The sequence below is a fragment of the Ursus americanus genome, chromosome X (genome assembly GCF_024610735.1).
Source record: "Ursus americanus isolate L20-20 chromosome X, mUrsAme1.1.p, whole genome shotgun sequence".
Lineage (NCBI taxonomy): Eukaryota > Metazoa > Chordata > Mammalia > Carnivora > Ursidae > Ursus > Ursus americanus.
In genome coordinates, this window is record NC_142164.1 from 52,534,479 (window position 1) to 52,555,671 (window position 21,193).

The following is a 21,193-nucleotide window of genomic DNA, read 5'->3' on the forward strand; positions in this document are numbered from 1 at the left end:
TGGCTGTCTCTCTCTGTCAAATAAATAAATAAAATCTTTAAAAAAAAAAGGAAAAGGGAAGCTAAAACAGGCAGATGGGGCTGGAATTTGAGAAGGGGAATTTACATTGGATATAATATTTTTCTAAGTCTAGCTTCAATTTTTTCATCATGTTAAGGAAGTCCATAAGGGTAACCATTATATTTCTTTGTATACTCTTCTTAATTTGGTCCATCTATAGGTAATAAGACAATTGTTTAGGATAAGAGCTTTATAAAATCATTTTTCTTTCAAGTATAGGCCAAAGCATCTATCATCTGTACATTGATAAATAGGATCTTATTAATCTCAATAGCAACTCAAACTAATAAGTTTTATATGGTTTACCCAAGGGCAAAAGAGGCATCCCACAAGAGTGCAAAATATGCATCCTTCATAGGTATCCCTCAAGATAGAAAAAGTTTACTTCCAAAGATAGTCTAAGAAAGCAAAAGCCTTTGTTTCAGATGATGTAAGGATGGTGTAGTGAAAACAGTCTCTTATTTCCCACAAGAATATGAGATACCTTCATTCACAAAATTGCTCATCTGTGAAAATCAGCAGGCACTACAAGAATGGGATTTTTCTAGCACTAATAAGGCAACAAAGGTTGAGACAACAAAGGTCCCTTATAGACTGGAACCTTTTATGATAAACACGCCTGAGAAATGGCATGGCTGGATAAAGAAGGAGTGGCTTGTGATTTCATGTCTCAGAACCCCAGTCTACTTGACTGGTAACCAAGATGCACCCCCATAAATACACCTTCTGGATGGTGGAGACCAGAGAGAATATTTTTACTGGTCACAAATACAACTTCCCAGGATACAAAACAAGACAAAAAGAAAACCTTATCTGTTTTTTCTAAGGAACACACAACAGTTTGTCTAAGAACCATAAACTCACCAGTCTGTGACGCTGGCTCAAATAATAGGCTTTTGGGCCTATGCCTACATTATTTTCTATGGTATTCCTCCTTATGATAAATTACATGATGGACAGAGACAAAGAAAAACAATGACCATCTCTGGGAGGAAAAGAATCCATAATAACTGAGAGTATTCATAACAAATATTTATTAGAGTCACTATACCAAGGAACTAGCTCCACAAATATTTTCCCCTGCTATTCTAAATTTTGAAATAGAAAAAGGACTCTCACCACTCTTGATTCCTCCAAAATCTGGAGCAGAGATCTGGGAGACTGATATAAGAATTCTTAACTTCTCTCAGTGCTTATCAGAGGACCCAGGGTTTCCCTACTACAGTAACCTCCAAGCAAGCAATGTCCAGCCAGTGAGGCATCCTGTCATCTCTGCCAACTATTGGGGAGGCAATATTTTTTCTCCACCCTTCTTGATTTTTTGGCTAGTCTAATAATCAAATTAACATTAGACATATGAACAAGAGAAAAATTAATTTAATTACATACATACAGAGGCTCTATAAGAATATCAGACTTAAGGACAAGCTGGGCAATTGTGGCTTAGGTATGATTTTGGGCTAAAAAATGGGAGAGGGGCCTGGGGCCTCAAAGGGGAGGAAGGCAATTTAATGGGCTAATAAGAGCAGTTGTTTGGTAATTAGATGTTTGTCCTGCCATATGGATAGGTCATTAAGAATGAAAAAAAATTATCTTTTGAAAATAGCTCTTTCTGTGTCAGGTCCCCTTTTAAATTCTGTTGGGTAGTTTAACAGACATACAAAGTTTTATTGAGTTATCTGGGTCTTGATCACCTTTGTCTCAAAATAGACCATATTCCAAAGTGTCATATTTTTGGGAGACTTGTTTGAACCCCTTCATAAATAAGAAATGTCTTTGTTCACATTCAATATGATTGTACCACAAATTATTGAAGAGGCAGTCAGAGGCCTGAATGTGGATGGTCTTATACGCCATGCTGTACACAAGTTTAGACTTCATCCAAAAGTGATAAAAAAAAAACCAATTAATTAATTTGAACTGGGGAGCAATATGATCAGATTTACATGTTAGAAAAATCATTCTGAGGACAGAAGGGAAATCTGATTGCAGGGTCGGGTTAAATACTCAGACGTAGTGAAGAGAAGGGCCATATGCACCCCAGTGTTCATAGCAGCATTGTCCACAATAGCTAAATTGTGGAAGGAGCCAAGATCCCCTTCAACAGATGACTGGATTAAGAAGATGTGGTCCATATATACAATGGAATATTACTCAGCTATCAAAAAGAACGAGTTCTCAACATTTGCTGCAACATGGACAGCACTGGAGGAGATAATGCTAAGTGAAATAAGTCAAGCAGAGAAAGACAATTATCATATGGTTTCACTCATTTATGGAATATAAGAAGTAGGAAGATTGGTAGGAGAAGAAAGCGATAAAGAAAGGCAGGGTAATCAGAAGGGGGAATGAAGCATGAGAGATTATGGACTCTGGGAAACAAACTGAGGGCTTCAGAGGGGAGGGGGCTGGGGGAATGGGATAGGCTGGTGATGGGTATTAAAGAGGGCACGTATTGCATGGTGCACTGGGTGTTATACGCAACTAATGAATCATGGAACTTTGCATCAAAAACCAGGGATGTACTGTATGGTGACTAACATAATATAATAAAAATATATTATTATTAAAAAGTAAATAAATAAATACATACATAAATACATAGATAGCATAGGAAGATATTTTGAGAACCCAGATGAGAAATGATAAAGGTATAAATGAAAGAAGTGTTAATAAGGACACAGAAGACAGGACAGATAGGAAAGATTATTTTATTATTTTATTTATTTATTTATTTATTTATTTATTTATTTATTTATTTATTTTTAAAGATTTTATTTATTTATTCGACAGAGATAGAGACAGCCAGCGAGAGAGGGAACACAAGCAGGGGGAGTGGGAGAGGAAGAAGCAGGCTCATAGCAGAGGAGCCTGATGTGGGGCTCGATCCCATAACGCCAGGATCACGCCCTGAGACGAAGGCAGACGCTTAACCACTGTGCCACCCAGGCGCCCCAGGAAAGATTATTTTAAATACAGAATTGACAAGATTAGGATATTGGTTTCATGGTAGGGTGGAGGGAGGCATGAGAAAGTTATCTAAAACAACACTTCTAAAAATGAAGTCCCAGGACTCTGGTGTCCTTGAGAACTTTCAGGCAGGTCCTCATTTTTCTAGCTATATGTGTGATGCCAGATTTTCTTCACATACTTCAACCTAAACAATATTTTACAACACCTTGCATGCAGAAGCAGATATGAGAATCCCAATGTCTTCATTAAGCTGGAAAATCAATTTGAAAGCATATAAAAATGCCATTTCTCTCAAATTCATCCTAAACTTCAATTTAAAATTTCAATTTAAAAAACTTATTTTTTAAAAAAAACATAAGTTAACATGTAATGTGTGTATTATTTTATAATAGTTTTGAAGTTTCTCATTTAAATTTTTAATATGTAAATATTAATACATATGAACCATGTAAATAAAATCTGCTTGGGTTGAAATGTAGCAAAATATACATCACAAAATATGCCACTTTGGTATGTGGAGCTGAAGGCAATCAATACCCAACAGAATTAAGAAGAGTTTTTTACCTCCCCCTTGACTGACAAAAAGAAATTAGAAAAGGGGCTTGTATTAGGAAGAGAGCTATTGTGAGATAATTTTTTATATCTGAGAAATCTATCTGCATGAAAGAGCAAACATTTTGTATACCAAACATTTCCTCCTCTCATCTTCCTGTGAAATGCCTTCCTCCCTTTTGATGTGCCAGACTCCTATCTCTTTCCTTAGCTATCTCTTTTCTTAGGATGACATGTAAGTTTCAATTGCCCAGCTGCCTTTTGATCTCACATTTTTAGGGGGCCTCATAAGCTTGAAATTAATTTTTCTCCTATAATCTTTTTTATTACAGGATGGTCTCAGCCAATAATCTAGAATGATGGAAAATTATTCTCCCTCTGCCACAAGGTCATCAATAATCCTGAAGTGTATAAAAGGGTCTTGAGGCCAAAAAGTTGGAGACACACTGATCTTTTTTTTTTTTTAAAGATTTTATTTACTTATTTGACAGAGATAGAGACAACTAGAGAGAGAGGGAGCACAAGCAGGGGGAGTGGGAGAGGAAGAAGCAGGCTCACAGCGGAGGAGCCTGATGTGGGGCTCGATCCCATAACGCTGGGATCACGCCCTGAGCCGAAGGCAGACGCTCAACCGCTGTGCCACCCAGGCGCCCCGAGACACACTGATCTTGAATGAATTTCACATTTCCAAACTGGTCAACTGAAGAAAGCTGCCTTTTATCAAAAAAGCAACACAAAAGGGTAACAGGTTTACGGAAGGTAGATAAGGAGTTCAGTTGAGTTGGATATGTTGAGTGAGTTCATATATTCATGAGGCATTAAACGACTCCTCTATTGACCAATTATTGGGTATGAGGACTAGGAAATAAGCTTAGGTTGGGCATTTTTTAAAAACAAGTTTTCTTTCTTTATTAAATCTTACTAGTATTCTTTAAGGGAAAGACACACAGATGAGTAGGCTATATTGAAGAAATCTTAGTTTTATAAGAGAGTTAAGAAGCCTTTAAGATACTTCCAGGTATTATCTTCAGTGATACTTATCTTTATTCTGGGACTCCAGATAATATTCAGCTCCCACAGCTACCAAAAATGCAGTAAATCCCCATTTGAATCATTTTAACAATGTATCAAGAAAAGAAACATTGTTTGCAAAACCACCCATGTATTCCCAAGCTTCATTGCAGCCCCATGGATCCCTTATCCCTCCCATAGCCAGCTTCTCCTGGACAGTTTTTAAATTTAGGTACTGGTGTAGTGGGACCTGTACTGGTCTTCTGAGGGAGGGTCTCACTCCACTGAGACTGATGCAGGTTTGACCCAAAAGGGCAGTTGTGCAAGAGTGCAGGGGCAAGGAATTTGGAGCAAAGTAGGCTAAATCGTCAGTGTCTGTGTTATCCACCCACAGCAGCTATCTCTGTACCTATGCTGAGGGGTGGAGGAGGGATGTGGTGCCCACTGGCTCTTTTGTCTCTGGAGAGACATCTCTGCGAATGCCACCTCTCACACATGTGCTACAAGAAGAGTGAACAGTCTCTCCCCTAGTGCCTTAGGCAATCCTCAGATGCCACTGTCTGTCCCTCCACCCCGGTTGCTTTTCTGCCCTCTCTCCATAAGTAGGGCAGCACCCTCAGGGCTCTATCTCAGCCAAACCTGCTGACTTTAAAACTCCATTCCTCAAGCCCTGTTTATTGTAAAAACTCACGAAAATCAACCCCTTTTGTTTTCCCAGCCAATGGCTTTGGGGAAGTGTTCTCCTTGTGCATATCCCTGTGCACTCCACTCTCTTTCACCTTTCTCCATGATCAGGGCTCCTTCCCCCTGCAGCACCTGTGATCTGTTTCTCCCCCAAACCATGTCTCTGCACTTTCTACTTTCCTTGATGTGGTCTTTTTTCTCCCTCTAGTTTGCAGTTTGTATTATCAGTCTTCAGGGCAATTTCTTGGGTATTCAGAATGATTTGATAGTTACCTAGCTGTGTTCAAAGGATGGGGCAAGCCTAGGGTCCTCTTTTCTCTCTCTCTCTTCCTGTGCTCATTTGTTTTCTTTTATTATTATTATTATTATTATTATTATTATTATTATTATTATTATATTGTGTTAGTCACCATACAGTACATCATTAGTTTTGATATAGTGTTCCATGATTATAACACTCAGTGCTCCATGCAATATGTGCCCTCCTTAATGTCCATCACAGGGCTAACCCATCCCCCCACCCCTCTCCCCTCTGAAACCCTCAGTTTGTTTCCTGGAGTTCATAGTCTCTCATGGTTCATCTCCTCCTCTGATTCCCCCTCCCTTCATTTTTCCCTTCCTTCTTCTAATGTCCTCCATGTTATTCCTTATGTTACACAAATAAGTGAAACCATATGATAATTGTCTTTCTTTGCCTAGGGTCCTCTTAGGTCATCTAGCTCCCTCTATCTCCTGAAATATTAGTAAAAAACAAACAGAAAACTGATGTCATCTTAATAAAGTCTGTAGTTTAGTTAATATTGGTGTACTAATTCTAATCTCTTAGTTTTGATAAATAATAAAATAAAAAAATAAGACATCAGTTTTGTAAGATGTTAAGTAAAGGGAAGTTGAGGGAAGAGTATATGAAACGCTCTGTATTATGTTTTCAACACTTGGGAATCTAAAATCATTCCAAAACATGATAATTTTGTTTTATTGATAAAAATAAGCCACAATCTTAGCATTTCTTCTTTTTATTTATTTTTTGTTTATTTATAATTTTTTTCTTTTTAAAATTTTCTTTCTTTCTTTAAAAAACCATAGTTTAAAAAGAGCAATGGCCATATAAAAGAGCCAGACCTAGGGGTGCCTTAGTGGCTCAGTTGGTTAAGCATCTGCCTTCAGCTCAGGTCATGATCCCGGGGTCCTGGGATGAGCCCTGCATTAGGTTCCCTGATCAGCAAGGAGTCTGCTTCTCCCTCTCCCTCTGCCCCTAGCCCCCGCTGCTCATGCTCTCCCTCAAGCTCTCTCTCTCTCTCAAATAAATAAATAAAATTTTAAAATAAAAAAAAAACCAAACCTAGAACTCTACCACATGACTGTGGTGCTGTTGGAGCACTCTTGGTTAAAGGGGCTGATGTACATGGTCTGTGCTCCACCTTACCTCCTTGAAAGCACCAGTGTTCCATGTGGTTGCCCCAACTGTCCCATTGCCTCAGTGATCTTAAGACCCATAACCCACATCAGTGCCAACTGTCTCAACAAGGCAGTCTCAGGGTAGTGCACACTGAGACAAACCTGGTTAGAGCTTACTATAGCTCCAGCCTTCATGCCAAGGTGACACAGATACAAAGCAACCCAGAACATTCCAGGCCCATTCCACTTCAACTCTAGATGGCTTTCACTGCTGGTGCAGAGTGTTCCTGAATCTCTCAGATGACATCTGCCTCAGATCCAGTTGCCCTCTGAGGGTGCCCACTGCTTGGAGTACCCCCCCCCAAATTCCAGTCTGTCTTTCATCTGTTCCAGCCATTCTGCCAGGGCAACCCCCCCATGCTAAGCACCATGGAACACTCCTGCTTGCACCCAATTCAGGGACCTAGCAGCCCACACCCTGCTTCACCTCCAGCCACACTGCCAGGGCATCTTCTGCACAGAGTGGCCCAAGGCATCCTGACTTACACCCATTTCAGCTTCAGCTGTTTCACCAAGGTGCTTTCAATACAAAGAACCCAGGACACCCCAGCCTGCATCCACTTCAATTTCAACTGTCCTGACATTGCACCCACTGTTTGGAAAGCCCCAGGACCTTTAGCCCACCCAAGGCATAGTTCAAGCTAGCAAGCAAAAGTCAGCAACCATGCACAGTCTAAATGGGGACAACCACAAGTGTGACCATTCCTTCAAGTTTAGGAGAAGTAGCTGTTACACCTAATCCATAGAAACAAACAGAAAGTCAAGCAAAATGGGGAGACAGAAGAATATTCTCCAAAAGAAAGAACAAGACAAAACCTGGGAAAAAGAACTAAATGAAATGGAGATTAGCAATATGCCTGATAAAGAATTTAAAGTTATGGTCATAAACATGCTCACCAGTCTGGAAAGAAAATCAAAAGAATTCAGTGAGACCTTCAATAAAAAACTAGAAAATATAAATAAAGCACCAATAAAAAAGTTAAAGAGTTAAAGAATATAATAACTGACATTGAAAACACACTAGCAGGAATCAACAGTATACTAGCAGATGCAAAAGAACATGTCAGCAATCTGTTAGGCAGTATAATGTTAAACACCCAAGTTGAACAGCAAAAAGAGAAAAGACTTTTTTTTAATGAGGATAGTGGGGCTTTTTGGTAGCTTACTCAGTTAAGGCTCAGACCTTTGACTCAAGTTGTGATCTCCAGGTCCAGGGATCGAGCCCTGTGTCAAGCTTCCTGCTCAGTAGGGAGTCTGCATCTCTCTCCCTCTGCCCCTCCTCCCTGCTCTCTCTCTCTCAAATAAATAAATAAAATCTTAAATAAATAAATAAATATTAGGGTAGTTTAAGAGCTCTTTTGGACTACATCAAGAAAACAAACATTCACATTATAGGAGTTCCAGAAGAAAAAGAAGAAGAAAGAGAAGGGGGTAGAAAACATATTTGAAGAAATAATAGCTGAAAACTTCCCTAACCTTGGGAAGGAAATAGACATCAAGATCAAAGAAGCACAAAGAGTTCCAAATAAAAGGAAACCAAGGATGTCCACACCACAACACAATATAATTAAAATCTCAAAGTCTAAAGATAAAGAGATATTTTTAAAAGCAACGAGAAAAACAAAAAATTACTTTTTGTGTAAGGGAAAATGTGTAAGGCTAACTGCTGATCTTTCAGCACAAACTTTGCAATCCCAAAGGGACATAAGGACATAAAGAAGGCATAATATATTCAAAAAGTGGAAAGGAAAATACCTACAGCCAAGAGTACTCTACTGGCAAGTTTATCATTTAGATTTAAAGGAGTGATTAAGAGTTTACTAGAAAAACAAAAGATAAAAGGTTTTATCACCACTAAACCAGCCTTTCAAGAAATGTTAAAGGCACTTATTTAAGCGGAAAAGAAATAGCTGTAATTAGATGTAAGAAAGTTATAAATAACATATGTAAAATATGACAACATATACATAAAATATAGAAAAACTTGGAATAGGGAGAAAAATAGAAGGTTTTTTTTAAAGAATGTGTTTGAACTTAAATGACTACCAAATTAATATATACTGCTATATAGTTATGTTATATAAGAACTTCATGGTAACCATGAACCCAAATCCTACAGAAGATGAACACAAAAAAGAAAGCCAAACAAAACACAACAGAAATTTGTCAATCACAAAGAAAGAGACCAAGAGAAGAAGAAAGGAACAGAGAAGAACCACAAAACAACCAGAAAACAAATAACAAAATGACAGCAAGCACATACCTATCAATAATTACTTTAAATATGAATGGCCTAAATACTCCAGTCAAAAGACACAGAGTAGCAGAATGGATTAAAACCAAATCGAAACAAACAAACAAAAAACAAAAAATAAGACCCATATATATGCTGTTTATGAGAAACTCATCTCAGACCTACAGACAGATACAGACTAAAAGTGCAGGAACAGAATACCATTTATTGTGCATTTGGAAGCAAAGAAAAAACCACAGTAGCGATACTTATATCAGACAAAGTAGACTTTAAAACAAAGACTGTAACAACAGACAAAGAAAGGCATTAAATAATGATAAAGGTATCTACCCAACAAGAGGATATAACAATTATAAATATCTACACAAACAACACTGGATCACCTAAGTATATAAAGCAAATATTAATGAACATAAATAGAGAAATTTATGGTGCTATGATAATAGTAGGGGACTTTAACACCTCACTTACATCAATGAATAGATCATCCAGGCAGAAAACAATAAGGAAACAGTGTCTTTGAATGATACATTAGACCAGATGGACATAACAGATATATACAGAACATTTCATCCAAAAACAATAGAATATGCATTATTTTCAAGTGCATACAGAGCATTAACCAGAATAGGTCACATGTTAGAACACAAAACAAGCCTTAATAAATTTTAGAAGATTGAAATCATACCATGCATCTTTTCCAATCACAATGGTGTAAATCAAGAAATCAATCATAAGAAAAAGGACTAAAATACCCTACAAACATGTGGAGGTTAAACCACATGATCCTAATCAATCAATGGGTCAACAAAAATAAAAGAAAAAAATACTTAATGAAAATGAAAATGCTGGGGCGCTTGGGTGGCGCAGTCATTAAGCGTCTGCCTTCGGCTCAGGGCATGATCCCGGTGTTCTGGGATCGAGCCCCATGTCAGGCTCCTCTGCTAGGAGCCTGCTTCTTCCTCTCCCACTCCCCCTGCTTGTGTTCCCTCTCTCGCTGGCTGTCCCTGTCAAATAAATAAATAAAATCTTTTTAAAAAAAAGAAAGAAAATGAAAATGCAACAGGTCAAAACCTTTGGGATGCAGCAAAAGCAGTTCTAAGAGGGAAATACATAGTGATACAGACCTACCTTAAGGAACAAATAAAAAGCTCAAATAAATAATCTTACCTTATACCTACGGGAGCTAGAAAAAGAAGAATAAACAAAGCCCAAGGTGAGTAAAAGAAAAGAAATAATAAAGATCAGAGCAGAAAGAAATGACAGAGACTAAAAGAGAGAGAGAGAGAGAGAAAGCAAAAATCAATGCTGCTTCTTTGAAAAGATAAATAAAATTAATAACCTTTAGCCAGACTGATCAAGAAAAGAAAAGTATCCAAATACATAAAATCAGAAACAAGAGAGGAGAAAAAAAAAACACCTATCTTTATTGCATCATTATTTACAACAGCAAGATATGGAAGCAATCTAAGTGTCCATCAATAGACAACTGACAACTGGAAAAGGAAGAAGTGATATATATATATATATACACACACACACACAAATGGAATATCACACAGCCATAAAAAGGATGAGATCATTCCATTTCCAACAACATGGATGGAGGGTAATATGCTAAGTGAAATAAGTCAGACAGAGAAAGACAAATACCATATGATTTCATTTATATGTGAAATCTAAAAACAAACAAACAAAAAAACAAATGAATAAACAAAAAGCAGAATCAGATCTGTAAATACAGAGAACAAACTGATGGTTGCCAGAGGGGAGGTGGTTGGGGGAATGGGAAAGTGGGTAAAGGGGAGTGGTAGATACAGGATTCTAGTTATGGAATGAATAAGTCACAGTTATAAAAGGCACAAAATAAAAAAATACAGTCAATGATATTGTAACAGTGTTGTATGGTGACTGATGATAACTACACTTGTGGTGAGCATAACATAATCTATAAACTTGTTGAATCACTATTTGTACACTTGAAACTAATATGATATTGTGTGTCAAGTGCACTGAAATAAAAAAAAATAAAACATGAACATTTATTTGGCACTGTAAAAGAATTAAAACAAGCCCCAGTTTTCCTTGCTTCTACCTTTGCCTTCTTTCTTTTTTCTCTGTCTTCTCTTCTACTAGTATTTTTTTTCACTTTTTATCTCACTTTCTTCTGAGCTTCAACTGGCATTAGAAAGTTAACAGATAGCCTTCACATCTTATAAAGATAGCTTTCTATCGAATTGTTCTCACAGCAGCAAAAATGAGATTGTACCAACAATCCCTAGCAGACAGCATGAAAAACTGAAAATCTCTCCAACCATTCAAGCTGTAACTTTTGTAGAAGTTACAGATAAAACAAAACAAAACAAACAAAAACAAAAGCAAGGCAAAACAAACAAACAAAAAATTAAAACCTTGGGCAAGACCACAATCACTGTAGCAGACATACTCCCAGGTGAATTCCAGTGATGTACTCCCTTATATAATCTCTTTATTGCAGACAGAATCCTTGATTTGCTTTTAACCAATAAAAATATGACAAAAGGTTATGGTATGTTTCTCCCTTGATTATATTATAGAAGAATTCATTTTCACAGAATGGAGCAAGAGGCTTTCTTGCTGACCTTGAAGAAGCAAGCTGATATAATATGAACAGCTTATGGAAAGGTCTATATGGCCAGGACCTCAGGACAGCCTCTAGGAGGTAAAAGCCTCAGTTCTACAATGACAAGGAACTGAATTCTGCCAGCAATCATGTGAGATGGAGACTCTCAAGCTTCAGAAAAGAATGTAGATTAGCTGACTCCTTGACTGCAATCTTGTGAGAACCTGAATGGAAGAACCCATCTAAACCATGCTCAGAATCCTGACCCACAGAATCTGTGAGATGATAAATATGTGTTGTCTTAAGTTGCTAAGTCTTAATTTGTGGTAGTTTGTTACACAGTGATAGAGAACAAATTCAGTCACACACCTCTTTCTTCTCACCGTATAAAAACTCCAAGTCTGCTTTGGTTTGGAGTTGCCAGGTCTTAAGTTGCTTTCTGATGTACATCACTTAAATAAATTCTTAACATCTATTTGAGTCACTTCAATATTTTTTTCTTGACAATTTTGTTCTGTGATGCAGAGCCGGTCTGACTGAACCCTTCTCCTGCTGAGGTTTCACACTAGGACAAAGTTGATCAAGGAACTCAGGCATCCTCCCTTTTCTGGAACTACAAGTAGGTATGGTATGGTGTTCAGGCTTCCTCCTACTCCTGTGCTTGAAGTTTTCCTGCAACACAGAGATTGTGGCTTTGAATCTTTGAAAAGGTTAACCTACTGTCTGACTAAAGGCACTACCTCTGTTTCCTTTAAATCTTTCTGGAATATATTTCCAAGCAGAGAATTAGATAATTGTCCTAAGGTACAAAAAGGCCTTTCTCCCTTCTTCTATCTGTAATCTCTTATCATGGGCTAAGTAGTGACCTCAGGGAACATAAATTTGAAATTCGTGGCTCCTTTCATGGTGCCTTAAAACAAAAAGAGAATAAAATAGCCAACTAACAATGGGCAACTTTCTTTAACTAGTACAAAGAAGCTGAGAAAAGAAAACAATTCAAATCTATTGAGGCCTCTCTTTTTTGTGTGTGTGTGAGTCCTTACAACCAGTGATTTTTTTTATGTAAAGTTCCATGATTCATTAGTTGCATGTAACACCCAGTGCACCATGCAATACGTGCCCTCCTTACTACCCATCACCAGCCTATCCCATTCCCCCACCCCCCCTCCCCTCTGAAGCCCTCAGTTTGTTTCTCAGCGTCCATAGTCTCTCATGCTTCATTCTCTCTTCTGATTACCCCCCCTTTCTTTATCCCTTTCTTCTCCTACTGATCTTCCTAGTTCTTATGAGACCTCTCTTAAAACAACTTCCGCCTTCTCTCTCCCCAAAGACCTGCTCTTAACTCTGTTTCTGCACCTTATAGTGCCACTCTTCTAGTCTCCGGGAGAGGCGCTCCTCAGCCTCCATTATTTTTCTTCTTCTTCTTCCCTTTCCCAGTTCCTTTTAACCCTTAGAGTAGAGCCTTTATCCCTTCCCCTTCAAATAAGTGAAAGCATTGGGGATAGAAGAAAGTTTTTTAAAGGCAATTCCTGGGGATTTCCCCTCAGATTGACTGGGGAATAATCCAACTATGTCAACAAATTAATCTGTCTCTTAATTTTAGACATCAACTGGAAACCACATTTAGGAAATACTCAGGGTTTGACATTCACATTAACACTGCCACAGACAGCCTTCACCTTTTTGTTAGTGGCCCTTAGCTTAAAATACATGCTATTTTGAAGCATCATATAGGCTGGAAGACCATATGGCCCAGTGTTTTGAGGATAGCATAATAAACATAGAGAAAACCACACACTGCAAAATCATAGCACTGTCACTTTAAAACAGTTTGATAGACACAATGCAGGTAAGGATCGATACTTGAAGATATTACAAATAAAAAGGCTACTGGGTCCATAGCTGTCTTTCTTTGGCCAGTAAACAAGCCACTCAACAGGCTACTTAATCAGAAACAGAGTAATTTCTCTCTGAGGAAGGCTTCCTCCTGTGCCCTAACTGTCTCTGGATCAACAAGGAGAAATAGCCATATTAGTAAATGACTATCCAATCTTGTTTTTAGTAGACATTAGAGCCACACTGTCCACCAATAATCTCTCCTAATTTCCTACCACCCTTTCTCAGCAATAAAAAGTTCTTGGTGTTGGGACTTACCAAACACAATTTTTCTTTCTCATTTCTCTGTCCACTCTCACACTGCCTGTCTCCTAGGGAACCTTAACTTCTCCAGATGACTTTTTTCTAAGTCTTTCCACCTCTACTAATTTATTAAAATTAGATCAATGGGTAAAATTTGCTCAATGGTTACCTACTATTAGGTGCATATTCAAAGGATTTTTTTCTTGATTCCCCAGACTCTGAAAGTCAAATATACCATATTATGTGGTTCCACTTGACTACTCTGGACTCTTGTGTCTCTAAGTCTGTTTTACTCTAGAATTACCTAAATTTTCTGAGTTTGCCTTAATATCTAATGTCCTCTAGGCTACCTCATCTACAGATGTGGAAAAAATATAGAACTTTAATGAGTCATTATACAATCCACGTAGCCTCTTCTTTTATTACTCTAGGAACCCTAAATCCCAAAACATTAAGGGTACTATCCCTTTGATTTTTCATCCCCCCAAATGGGGTTGGTGATTTGAAATTAGTATCACCCCTAACATTATTCAACAAAATCCCACCCATGAGCACTAGTCCTATAAATGTGCCTACGAGGCTCTTTCCATCTCTCCTTCTGGATATTAGAGGGTCCTCTGACTGGTTGGCACTCGCCCAGGGATTCCCCTTACTTTGCCAATTCCTGAAAGAGTAATAAACCTTTGAATCACTTGCTCTCAGTGGTTCCTGTGTGGAATGTTTTGACATCTGATACCATTTAATGGAAGAGAACAGCAGATCCAACAAAGGGCAAGGTGAATCATAACACATCCATAGTTGTCATACCTTTAATCCAGTTACCTATCTTTTCCCCTCTTTCAGAGAAAGTAATTGTTTAGCATTAACTCAAAAATGTTTCCTGCCTCACTCTGAACTCCTTTGTTAGACTCAGACTTTTAATTCCTTGTAGATGGGTCACATCTTAAGAATGAACAGAATATTTTCAAGCTGGATATACTGTTATCACTTTCCAAGAATTTATTGAATAATCCCTTTTCTGAAGTCAAACCAGCACAACTAGATAAACTAGCTTGACTAGATCCTGTCAGCTAGCAAAGGATGAAATAGCTAACATAAATAGCATATGCTTTGGCTGTGTTTCCAAATATTATGGAGGCAACGTGGTTTCTCAACTGCCGATGGTGCTCCCATTAAGCACAGTGAGCAAGTTTGAGTTTTATTAAATGCCTCGTTTGTCCCTAAAAAGTTGGTTGTAATTAACACTGAAGCTCATACTAGAGAATAAACTCGTGAAGGAAAAAGAAATATCTCAGCAGACCAGTATGTTAACCAAGTTACTCTTACCCAGGTTTAATTAAGTCAGTAAATTAAAGTTGATCTGATTAATCCAGATCACTTTATGAAGTTTATGAGCAAACTGAAATCACAATGATCAGATTGTGAAAAAAGATAACTGGAGAAATCTCGGTGTGCTCTCTAAACCAATGGTTATAGAGGTAGCAAGATGACTGATTAGTCTCTCCAGACACTCTGAAATGGATCTTGGGGAAAAAATGTGCACACTATGACCCTTCACAGTAAAGAAAACATAAAAACTCTTCTGGAACAACATTAAAGGGGAGGATTTAATTTTATAGCAGATAAGGACCTCCACTGTATGTCTTACCTACCAGACTCATAACTCTAGAAAACTTGGTAAAGGTAGGACACAGACAGGAACCACAAGGGAACCTTTGAATATTCTCAAATGGACTTTATACAACACCCTACATCACAAGACTTTGAATATGTGCTTATCATTGTCTGCTCTTTTAAATGGTGAAAGGCTTTCCAAACTCGCTGAAAGGAAGCTATTTTTATTGTGGCTGAAAAAATGATTAGATTGTTTTTCCTACTTAACTTTCTAGTAAAGAGCTACTCATTTTACCAGGACCATAATTAAGGAATTTTGTAATGTGTTGCCTGCTGGTCAAAAATTATATTGTCCTTACTATGCTCACTTCTCAGGAAAAATAAAAAGAGCTAATACTTTAAAATCAAAACTTGCTAAGCTTTCTGAAGACATTAAACTACCTGGGCCTAAGCTTGTCCCATTGACCCTAATAACAAACGTAGATTATGACCTATGTGTTTGTCACAGGCAGACGAAAGAGATTAGAAACTACACCCCTGTTTTAAGCTCTACTTTGTTGCAGGAAAATATTGCCCAGTAATATAAAGGACTAATGCAATATACGCAGACCTATCACCAACAGGGTCAATTCATCTTTCTGAAGAAGCCACCCTACTTTCTGGACTTGTAATCAGTTCACTTAATCTACTGGAATAGACACCAACAAAAAAAACTGCTCTGGTGCCCCCCTGGAAAGACCTCGAGCAGGTCCTCCTTATCACTAACAGGACAGCAAAGCTACAAGGGATACATCTTTGGTTCCTTGTGTTGCAGCTAAAGAAATATGCACCTCTTAAAAACTCAACTTCTACTTTAACCAGAGCCCCTAAACTGAGGTTTCTCAAAACTTTTCTGAAGTCCCCGATGACATAAAGGAGACAGCTTTCTCATAAAAACTGGAAAAAGAGGGGCACCTGGGTGGCACAGCGGTTAAGCGTCTGCCTTCAGCTCAGGGCGTGATCCCGGTGTTGTGGGATCGAGCCCCACATCAGGCTCCTCTGCTATGAGCCTGCTTCTTCCTCTCCCACTCCCCCTGCTTGTGTTTCCTCTCTCGCTGGCTGTCTCTATCTCTGTCAAATAAATGGGTAAAATCTTTAAAAAAAAAACTGGAAAAAGAAGGTGTCAGATAGTGAGCAGCTTCAGCTCAAAACAATGGAACAAAAACCTGCCTCAAATTTAGTATTTCCCTTTTTATCCTAACCTTGAATTTGTGCATCTCTAGAATTATATCCAAGTGCTGATTATAGAAATGCTTCCTATTATTGCTCTGTTATTTCTACTCTGTCCTGCCACTTCTCTTCTCTTTCTCAAGTCTAAAATATTTGGCATTTTTTGGGCTGACATGCCTATTAAACTATTATCACCCATAATTGTTGTTGCTTCTGCTTACTCTTTCCCATTAACTCCTTCCCTCCTTTACAAATATCAGTTCCCTATCCAAGAAGATATCTCTGCCATTACCACTGCCATTTGTCATATAGTCCCATACAAATTAAGTCTCTGACAAATCTCTGAAGTTAGTACATCTTACTTAGTATATTCCCAAAAAGAAGAAATTTCTTGAAAGAAAACATTTGTTTTAGATCTTCAATCCGTTGGCCTAAACTACTGCAATGAAATCTGCCAGGTTATTGGCCCAGCTAAAAGGAGTGGATATTTCTAGGCCAGCCTCAACACTAGCTTCACTCAGGCAAGCTACAACAATAAAACTGTGTTTTTCAAACCACCCCCATAGCAATTCATATTTTGTTTGTGGGTCCAATGCTTATGGCTTTTTTTGCCAGTCAGTTCGGCAGCTTGTCATCTCACCCATCACTTGGCCCTGTTCTAACTGTACAGTCGCACTGAGTTTGAACAATTATTGCCTATTTAGGTCAGAGGTCAAATCCTTGCTTCTCAACCAAAGGGGCAATCTGTGTTTGGGGCAAACACACTCTTCTGTAAAACACCCATTCTTAGCAGATGGTAGAAAGACCAAAGAACAAAGAAACTAAAAGATTCTAAATCAGTCCAGATTTGCCACTGCTTGGAATGGGTTTTATGCCGAAGTTGTTCCTGAAGAAGCAGCCCGTATGGAGTGCTGAAGAAGTTTGTCTTAGTACCCAATTAAGTAATGTGAATTATATATTTATACATGGAGAACATCTGAGATACTGGAATAATCCAAGGTTAAAACATGAAACAATAAATTTTTTAAATTTGAATTTATTATTTTCTCCTTACATTTGTGCATTAAATTTTTCCTTCTTCCCATTTAGCTAAGAGTTTACCTGCCAGTTATTTTAGTCTAAGCTGTACTCTTTAAGTTAGCATGCATGAAACCCTAGTAATGGAGATTTTGATCATAGTAAACCAAGTAAATATAGTTCAAAACACAACTTTTCTAGTTTCTTTATTTTTAGTTCCATTTTTAAGAGTGGGACTTGTTGAATGCTATTCACTAGCCCTGTCTTTTTATTAGATTATAGGTCTGAGTTATCAAATATTTCATTTCTTTACACAATTTTAACTAAACAACTGCTTTATGAAAAATCCTAAGATTTTATCTTTCATACAGAACAACAATTTTTACTATAAATTGTTCGTATGAAATCTAAAACTGTTCTTTCAACAAAAATTTTTCAACAAAAATGATGTATTTAACTTTAAAACAAAGAAAAATATAAATTGTTATGGATGGCATTATTTTTTCTGATCTATTTTTCTTGTCTTTGGTCAACAGTTTGGATTTAGTATAATAATAAAAAAGGAGGAAATTTTGCTTTAAAAATTTACATGGTATTGTCTCTCTTCTTATTCACTTAGTCTCTTAAGTTTGTTTACTTAAAAAATGCTTTAATTTAGGTCAATAATATGTATTTATATATACTACATTTTTCTTTAGAATTTTCCATTTTATATTGTAATATTTTGTGAAGCTATTCATGAAATAGTTGTAGCTATTGGAATCTTTCATATTTTTACCTTCTGTTCATCTTTTACTGAAGAATTTTAAAACTCAAATTACATTTCCTTTTGGAATAATTGAGTAATTGCCAAGTAAAATCCAAATACCACATTCTAGAATGTAAAACACTGGTGTCATTTTATACTACTTATAAGAAAAATGTTAAAGATAAAAACTGATTTATTATTTTCTGTGTAATTTTGCCATAGTCCTTCTACATCCTTTGAAAATACTATATTTTAATTTTTTCTTTACTCTTTCTCTTTTTTATTTCCTGTCCTTATATTCTGTATTTACTTTAATTTTTTAAAATTTTTAAAAAATTATTTATTTGAGAGAGCACAAGTAGGGGGAAGCAGCAGAGGGAGAGAGTGAAGCAGGCTACCCACTGAGCAGGGATCCCAACTTGAGGCTCAATCCCAGGACCCCAGGATCATAACCTGAGCCAAAGGCAGTCACTTAACCAACTGAGCCACCCAGGTACCCCTCTGTTTACTTTTAAAAAGTGAATAATAAAATACCAGTAGTGAAACTTGACATTTGCTTGGTAAAGTATAAATTTATTTTTCTTTTAAAAAATTGTTTTTACTCTCATCATTTTCTCCAAAGTTTATGTTTTTTGTTGTTTGGAAATTTCATTTCTCCAAGCAGGAGTTTCATTTTACATAAATTGGATACTGGGAGTGCTGTTAGTAGCTTTCAGGGCAATATCTTGAGCTTGGTTGGACTGCAGAATAAGGATCACTTCATTAAACCTGGCACAGAGAAACTCAGGATATTTGAGCATATAAAGAATTTCAGCATCATCCATCTCCAATAGTATTCCAGAGATTTTTCCAGCCAGAGTTGGGTGAATAGATTGAACCAGAGGTACCAGCTTTTCACCCAACATACTCTTCTGAGTTGTAGCTGATGCCAACACAGACACATTTGAAATATCATGACCAACAGGGATAGGCTTCTGAATAGATGCTGGCCTTCCTACTTTAAATTTAAGAGGCCTGCAGACATCTGCAATACCTGTAACTTTTTTGAATCTTTGGTTTGCATGTGGTCTTAAGACAGAAGTTTGAGGGTAAACAGCTATTTTGGATGTTGTTGTATTGGTGATTTGATAGGTTGACTTGACCCCTGGCACTTGTGGTGGTATGAAAGTGCTGATTGATGGCTTAGGTGTTGCTGAGTGGATAGCATAATGTATATTCTGAGATGGATGATATTTGGCCCTTACCACAGGCTTGCAAAGATGTGCATTGCCACATTGAGACTGAGGAAGAATTAGTACGATGCTATTGGATGATGTTATCTTGCGATAGTTGAGTATAGGATTATCTCCATCTCTCACAGCTGATATTCTTTCCATATAGTTCTTGGTGAGGAAAGCCTGGCGCTCATCCTTACTTTGTGCAATAGCTACATACAGTGGTTTGGTGATCACAATTTTTCCATTCATTGCCATGACAGCTTTATTAGCTTCCTCAGGAGTTGTGTAGCAAACAAAACCAAAGCCTTTGCTGTGGCCTGCCTCCATTATGACCCTGGCACTAGAGATTGTGCCAAAGAGGGAGAATTCTCTTCTCAGTCGTTTGTCATCAATATCATCTTCAAGATTTTTCACATAAAGGTTAGCACCCTTGCATTTAGTGAGTTTACACTGTTTTATTTGTTCAAATTTATGTTTTAGTTCAGATTGTCTCTCTAGTTTTTTCTGGGCTCTACCAACATAAACTTGATTTCCGTTAAGGACCTTTCCATTCATCCCTTCAATGGCTTTCTTGGCATCTTCAAAATTCTCAAAATTCACGAATCCAAAGCCTTTGGATTTTCCACTTTCATCAGTCATAACTCTTACACTTAATACAGAACCAAACTCACCAAAAACCTCTTTAAGACATTCATTGTCTACATCATCTCCAAAATTCTTGATGTAAACATTGGTAAATATGTTTGCTTTAGCTCTGAGCTCTGCTTCCCTTACTTTGCGAGGTTTAAACTGCCCAACAAAAACTTGGCTACCTTTCAGCAGAATGCCATTCATCTTTGCAATGGCCCTTTTAGCGGCTTCTGATTTCTCAAAATGCACAAATCCAAAACCCCTCGATCCGTTTTCATCGGTTACTACTTTACAAGAAAGAATGCTTCCAAAGACAGAAAATGTATCATAAAGGGACTTATTATCAATAGACTTTGCAAGATTTTTGATGAATATATTGCCCACTCCACTCTTACGAAGTGATGGGTCACGCTGGGACCACATAATACGTACGCAGTGGCTTGCCATTGATAATATCAAAGTTCATTGTGTCCAGAGCCCACTCAGTATCGGCCCGCACCAAGAAGTTCACATAAGCGTAGCCCAGAGAGCGGCGTGTTACCAGATCATGGCACACACGAATTCAAAGGATTGGCCCAGCAGAACTGAATTTCTCATACAGCATTGCCTCATTCACTTCGGGGTACAGGTCTCCGACATAGAGTGTGGACATTTCAAAGTGGGGAACTGAAGCACTCATCTCAAGTTAGGTCTTGAGCGGAATCTTGAGGGAGGTCTGAAGCAGGCGCCAAGACCGGATCTCTCTCAGTGGAAGACAGTCAATGAAAGGAGGAATGGAGGCCAGATACTCTCTGCTTGGCCCCAGCCACAGTCCCAGAGGGAACTCAGCCCTCGAAACCTGAGACTATAGACCCCGGCTTCTGGTGAGTCATAAACATTGCCTATAGATACCCACCATCCCGGATTGTGATGCAGTCTGTGATTGTTTGACGTCATATGCGTAGGCGGCACGTGCGGAGGGGAGAGAGGCATGTGGGCAGCCTTTGATGGCGTCTTTTGTCTGTGCCTTAAACCCAGAAGTTCTT

General features: G+C 37.9%; 1 pseudogene; it reads right to left on the reverse strand.

Annotated features, from left to right (window-relative positions):
- Positions 1-18,995: 18,995 nt before the first annotated feature.
- Positions 18,996-20,847, reverse strand: LOC123797302 (polyadenylate-binding protein 4-like pseudogene; annotated as a pseudogene).
- Positions 20,848-21,193: the final 346 nt, after the last annotated feature.